Source organism: Pteropus vampyrus, unplaced genomic scaffold (genome assembly GCF_000151845.1).
Source record: "Pteropus vampyrus isolate Shadow unplaced genomic scaffold, Pvam_2.0 Scaffold18, whole genome shotgun sequence".
Lineage (NCBI taxonomy): Eukaryota > Metazoa > Chordata > Mammalia > Chiroptera > Pteropodidae > Pteropus > Pteropus vampyrus.
In genome coordinates, this window is record NW_011888799.1 from 10,443,602 (window position 1) to 10,451,100 (window position 7,499).

Genomic DNA, 7,499 nt, shown 5'->3' on the forward strand with positions numbered 1-7,499 from the left:
TTCATAAAGATTTGCTTTGTGGCCTGTTACAAAGTTAATTTTTGAGACAGTCCATGTGTACTCGAAAACAATAAGAAGGTTTTCTTTAAAGGAGGTATATATTTATTCATATATAAATTTAATAAAGTTTATTAACTGTGTTATTCAAATATTATGTAGTTTGTTTTTTCAGCTAGGTACATTTTAATAAGTAATAGAATTATAAGCATAATTATTTGTTCATAGATATTTTTTCCCCATGGTATTGTTATTGTTTTAAAATATTTAGATGCTTATCATGAGGATATACATGTAAAATATCAGCATCATAACTAATTAATGAAACATATATATAGTGCTTTCCAATTCCAAAAGCTCTTATAATACTTTACAATTCATTTAGTCCTTATAACAACCCTCTGAGTTAAAGACTATTTTTAGACTTAATAGCTCAGCTTTTCTTGCATTCATTATCAATTATTTTCATAATCCAAGATCCTAGAACAAGGCTTTTACATGATTAAAATTTTGTACTTTTAGGCTATTAGAAACAAACAAACAAACTTCTGGAATTATGATAAAATCAAAGAAAACTAAAATATTATCATTGGCATGGGGTGCCATATACACTCTGCATTTTAGCACCATAGGGCAACAACGTACTAGCTCTCTTCACGTTTTTTGCTCATTCTAGGTATTGGAAGACTGATGGTGCTGTTCCATTGGAACTAGAATTAAAATAATAAAACAATTTCCAATGTATTTAAGAATTCTCATGTAAATTTCTTACATTTTAGCACATTCTGCAGTCAACGTTCCATGTACTTGTGCTTCTGTAAACCCAAGGAATACCTATTTAAGAGTCCATAAACAGTCTTAACAGGCCAAAATGTCATTTTTGTTTGTTTGTTTCAGCACAGAGTAGCCATTTTGTAAACTACCTTATTTCAGAGACTTTGGTAAGATTATCAGGACAAACAAAAATTTCTAAATGTTATCATTAGAGATCATTGTCTTCCAGAAATTATTGTTTTTAAAAATATTATTTTATCAAAACAAAGCTCATTTTTTCTAACACAGTAGAAATAAACAAATTGCCAAATGCTTTTATTATATCTAATTCTATGAGGTTAATTGAGTTCTAGGAAGTCATGTTTAATGGTATAATTTCTTGTTCTATGTGGAAGAATATACCCACTGAAAATCACTTCTTAGTAAACAAAATAATGTTCTTTGAAAATGCAATATATAGCATACCAGTGAGGTTTTGGGAGGATTTTCTAATTTTTAATGCATGAAAAATGTTGTATTATTCTTATTGCTTTTAATTAATACATAGTAATTAACATTAGTTTACAGATACTCATAAAAGACTAAATAGAAATGGGGAGAAAAAAATAGGTTAAAATGCAGTTCATCTGTAACTTAATCTCATATCATTTAGCAAGTGACTTTATAAACTGAAACAATTTTTTATCTGAAAAATGGGGATGATAATTTAGAATTAATCTGAGGTATTTTAGTTTTTAGAATTAAAATTTAATATAACAAATGCAATGAAATATTCATTTATGAGTATATGTGTGTATGAAAAAGAGGTAGCAAGATGTCATTGAGAAAACAATTGGTTACTTGAGTTAAGGTATGTGAACATGCTTTTGAGTCTACCCTTGTCACACTCTCTTAATATAGTTATATGGCAAGCTGAGCATTCTTAACATTTCATTATGATGAATTCTAATGACAGCTTTCAAAATATGTTCCTTTACTACATTCCTATTCTATTTGCATTCCAAACGAACTATATTTATTAATGAAATCCACATGTCTACCTACAAGAAGAGAGAAAAAAGTAAAAGAAAAAAAAAAAGAAATCCAGGTAGGTAGTTCAGTGCCCAGGTCTTAAAGCAGAAGAGTTAATGTAAAGCCCCCTTTATGCCTTAATCATTGAATAAGCCTCAATTCAGTTGTCAATTTTTATCAACATTAACCATTACCCAACATGATCCTTTTTCTGAAGCATCTGAATTAATAAGTTTTACCTATCTCAACACAGATTCTGTACATAATCTCTAGAAAAGACAAGGAAACGCAGAAATACCAACACATGAGACAATTACAACAATATATTTATAGTATAGTGAATTGTCATTATTCCTGGTAGTCATGTTCTATACAATTGCTATGCACCCTGAATTAGAGAGTGCTGAACCACTGTTCCTGGGAGAAATACATGTTTCCAGAGGTTCCTATGAGCCTCTGATCACATTTTTTTTTTGTCAACCAATCAATACATAACCTTGTTCTATATGTGTTTCTGTTAAAGACACTTTCATATATATTGTTGGTTCATTAACAGTGAACCCACGGCCAATAGCATTATGTTTAACTGAAGTTTATCTAAAATAAGTCAGGCTGTAAGGCACATCCTAGCCTTCTTGAGCTTAAAAACACTAGGCAGCACTTTGGCACTACATTTCAGGGCCATGTTAAACCACCAAAAAAAGGTACGAAAATGCAGAAACTGTGGTTTTAATAGACCATGAAAAGGGCATTTGTTTACAGTATGAGAGCTGAGAGAAGAAAGCAGAGTGCCATGTTGTTCAACTTCAATTGGGAATATACCTGTTGAGTGACTCAAATTTTTCACAGCTCCGTGCATGTCTGATAACTCTGAAATTACTGCAAGTATTAATTTTGGAATTTCAAATAAATTTTAGCCAGCAGGCAAATTCACAAATATGCAATCTATAAAAAATGAGGTTCGATCACATCTGAATATGTAACTGGGATGCTGAGAGCTTTCCTAAATGAATCTGATTGGAGGCTCAACCAGAGTTAATATCTGCTTTAATCATATAAAGATCCCTCAAGTGCAGATGTAAGAAAAGGCGGATCTACCTTAGTTGCTTTTCAGGTACCACTTCTGAGTAATCAAGGACAAACTTAAGTAGCCTTTCTTCTGGGTTCAGGCTAAGGTGGGGAGGAGAGAACAAATGAGTCATGTAGTACCTTTATCTCTGAAAGAGAATGTTGTTTTGATGGGAGATGATGGAGGTGGACTGGTGGGAGAGAACAAACTTTGTTCAAAGAGGTTGTTATCTAACAGCATTAAAGAGATTGCTGTGGGAGGAAATTATGATCAATGTGCTTGTCCTTTCTTCCTTCCTCCCTCTTCCCCTCCCTTCCTTCCTCCTTCCTTCCTTCCTTCCTTCCTTCCTTCCTTCCTTCCTTCCTTCCTTCCTTCCTTCCTTCCTTCCTTCCTTCTTCCTCTTCTCTTTTCTTGGAGGCTTTATGTATTCTGACCATTCTTTTTGTCTTCTGCAAAGTGGCCATCAGATATCTGTAGCTAGCCTGGATCAATGTCCTCTGAGACACTCGTTTGTTGATAATCCACATAATATTATCTCTACTGAAGGACAAAGAATTTTCAAGGTATAGTCAGTTCTGTTCTCAGATAACATATGTCTTGCTAAAAATTGTCATGTTATACAAATTAACACAGTAAAAGCCACAGGGCTTGTGAGACAAATGGGACTAGACAACACTCAAAACTTTAGTCAGTGACACATTAGACAAAAAAAAAGCAAGAGTCCAATTAGAAGAGTAGCACAGTTTTACACATGTTAAATAGTTAAGGAATAAATAAACAGTATAATAAATATGGCACTTTTCCTTGGAAAGTTTTCTTGTGGAAGTGGGCATCAAAAGGATTGTAGCTTTTGTTACTGCGAAGTGATAGAAAGAGGACTATCTTGAATTTGGATTGAAAGTTGTATACCAGATGTGCATAGATGTGGCTCATAACATGAACAAGGCAACGAGCTGAGGTAGATATTCCAGGGGCCTGCATTTTGTGTATTGAGTGGCTTAGTTCAGCAAGGTGCAGTTTTGTGCCTTCACCTGGTATTTTCCATAGGTGAAATCACACATAAGCAAATGCAAATATGACTGTGCTCAAATTGTTTCTTAATACATCAATTATGATGAAAAAAATTCAGGTTTTCGACCCAGATATAACGAACTGGCTACAATGTTAGTGGACTGCAGTGTGACCAGATTTTGGTTCAGGCTAAACATCTTTTCAGAAATATTCACTGGCACTAACTGTGGAAGCTGAAACTTGTTTGAGGTCCATTTCTTCATCTCCTGAATTTATACTTCAGAATATGTCTGCCATCATTGTGTGTATCTACTCAGTACTTTGCTGTTTTCTTCCTGTCTCTTCCCAGTGGCTTGTTATATTCTTAAAGCAGTGAGGAATGAATATGTGACTATACCAGATCAGGTGAATCCCTTAAGTTATGAGACACTACTCTCTCTTTAAGCAGTTCACCCACCCTGTTTAATTACACTGCCTCCGCTGGGCAAGAGTTTTTCCTAATACAGCATCAGTGGGCTGTGTGGGCCTGAATTTTGGCACAGGCTCAGCCTATTTTATCAACACTGTGATTTCCCTGGATGTATGCCAACACAACAATATCAAAATATCAAGAAGCAGAAACATGCTTCCAGTATTACAGAAAAATAAAGAAAATTTATTCAAAGGAGGAGTTCTTTCTGGAATTAAACTTTTATCTAAAATGTCTTTCCTTCCCCTTGACCTGATTTTACATATCCCTCAAGGCCTCATTCTCCTGCTTCCTCCAATAATTCTTGATATCCCCACCATCACTGTTTTCACATATATCGCCCTACTCAATAAGATCAAAGTTCATTGCTTAAGCCATGTGCCCCTCCACAGCCGATCTTCCTCTTAGTGGTTTGTAGAGATCACAAATGGCATACATGCCTATAGCAGCACCTCTACCTTAGAATCTTTCTCTCCACAGTGCCCCTTGGTTGACTAGCTTCTTTCCATGACCCAATTTAAGAGTACATTTTCTTCAGTTGTTTTATCTTTAATATTTTGTTCTACTCAACTGACTTGTTGGCTGCAGGAGTAAAAGGTACTCGAGAAAGTTGTTTCAGTTTCTAGATACTCTCAGTATTGTAAAGAATCTTAAAAATTAGCCCAGCTAAATGTTTATTAAGCTAATACATGAATATTTTTGCTAATAGAGAACTCACTATTTGTTGAGATATTTCATTCAGCATTTAGAAAAATCTTCAATAGTGTTCTTTTTAATATAGTACTGAACTTCCTATTAAGAGTACTCAGCATTGCCAATTCCATCCAAGACCCCCAAGAAACATAAATTTTTGTCTCCAAGAAAATCTTTAAAATATATTAAGAAAGCTAACTTTTCCACCAATGTTGAATTCTTTTTTCTCCAGGTTCATGTTCAGTTTTCACATAGACATGAATCTTCTTGATGGTTATTTCTTTGAATTTTGAAGTTTGTCTATTTTTTTTTTAGACCACAGCACCCAGAATTAGATCTGAAGTTGTTTTTAGTTTTGTTTTGATCTTTCACAATACTTAGTACAATGTAAAGCAATAAGTAGATAATTAAAATACTGATTATTTGTGATTGATTTTCTATATGATGGATTTTAGAATTGCCCTCATGGGAGACTATTTATTTATTTTTTGATAGCAGTATCTATGGATGATTTGAAAAAAAAAAAACAGCATAAGATTTTCAGGAAACTTCCATTCCTTGAATTTAGGCAATTCTGGATATTCTGCATAGTTATAATCAACTTTCCTTACAACTTTTTTCCTATTTTTATTTTTAGATGCCTATTAAATGTTAGAATGGTAAAAACCATTAAGTACCTCTTAATGTTTGACATTTAGTTATATAGACTATGAAGATCTCCCAATTGGTTTTGCTGCACAACGAGAAGCTACAGACATACATATTCACATGTAGCTCCAGGGCAGGTTTCTAGAATCCTTGAGAACCTGGAATGTAACTCAGTTCAAAAAACAATCAATAAGTTCTCACCAAAGTCAATTGTAATATCTAATAATCTTTGCTGCTTTGCTATTAATTTACCTTCCTCTCCAGCAACTCAGAAACCCCAAATATATTTAATTTTTTCTGGTTGATAATTTATGCTTGTCTTCACACTACATCTATGATTGTCAAGGAAAGAGACATACCTGGTATTCCTAAGGTATGATCTGCACAGTCTTGGAAAAAAAACTAAGAAAATAATATTTCTATATGAGTGGAATACCAGTCACTCAGAGTGAGAAGATAAGTAAGATATCAGGGACACTAAGGAGAGTAAGAAGGAAAAGAGAATATTTAAATTTTAAATAGGAAAATGTGAGTAGGCAGCACTGAACAGTGTTTGCTTAAATTGCTATTCACTCAGAAAAGAATTAAGCAAACTTTTTTTGTCTGACAGTATGACATAAAATGGATGGCCATCATAAAAAAGAGAAAATTTCCCCAAATCCATCAATACCGGCCATGAAATAAAATTAATTTCTCACGCAAAATCTTATACTTGTCTCTTATGAGGGGAACCATCATCAGATATATTGACTGACTCCTGATGACATGTGTGTGATTGAGTTCTGATGGTTGACTGATCTGGGTCACTTGTTTTCCTTTATCCAGCAGGCTAGCCCAGGCTTATTCAAATCATGATGGTCAAAGAATTCCCAAGGTCAGCAAGAGAGGACAAGCTTCAATGCACAAATGCTTTTCAATCTGTTTCATATTTCTTGTGGTCTCACTGGCCAAGTAAGGCAACATAGCCAAGCCAGATTAGAGGTCACACAGGTCGGGGGAGATGAGGCGTTGGGGGTGGAGACAGACTCCACTTCTTGATGGAAGTTAAGAATTTGTAGTGGTTTTTTGCAATCTACAATATCCAATTGACCTAGCACTATGTATCGAAGAAATTTTCCTTTCTCTATCAACTTTCAGTGTTATTTTGCCATAAAGTAAATGCGCGTATATGTATGGTTATATCACCCTTATTTTTAAAATATTTGTAGGTTGCTCTGATGTCCCATTTTTTATTCATCATATTAATTATTTCACTCTCTTCTTCTCAATCAGTCTCACCAGCATCTTACCAATTTTATTAGTCGTTCTGAGGACCAACTTTTAACTATTGTGTATGAATCTATAGATTATTTTCTATTACATGTTTTACACTTTTTTCATTTCATCTAGTTTTTTGGGGTTTAGTTTTCCAAGGTTTTTTTCCTAATATGTTTTCTAATTAATGTCTATACCTGCCAGTGTAGGCTATGTTATGCTATTGTAAAGAACAACGTCCAAATGTGAGTTGCTTAAAACAATAAAATTGTATATCTCACATTATTTAATGTCCATTATGTGTCATTTGGGGCTTTCCTCTTCAAAAATCATTATTCACACTCTGTGCATTTAATACACCGAAAGGTCAACATACTGTAATTGTAAATTTTAACTTTTCTTTGAAACATTTGCATTTTTACTCAACCAAACTCTGTGAATGCTTAATTATAAAATTCAAATATTAGGAAGGATTCAGAGTAAGGAGCTCAGACATTTCCTTAACTACTCAGAAAATGATTGTCTTATGATTGAGGCATGCTATATAGAGCTTGGTCAAATTAAAAAAAAAAA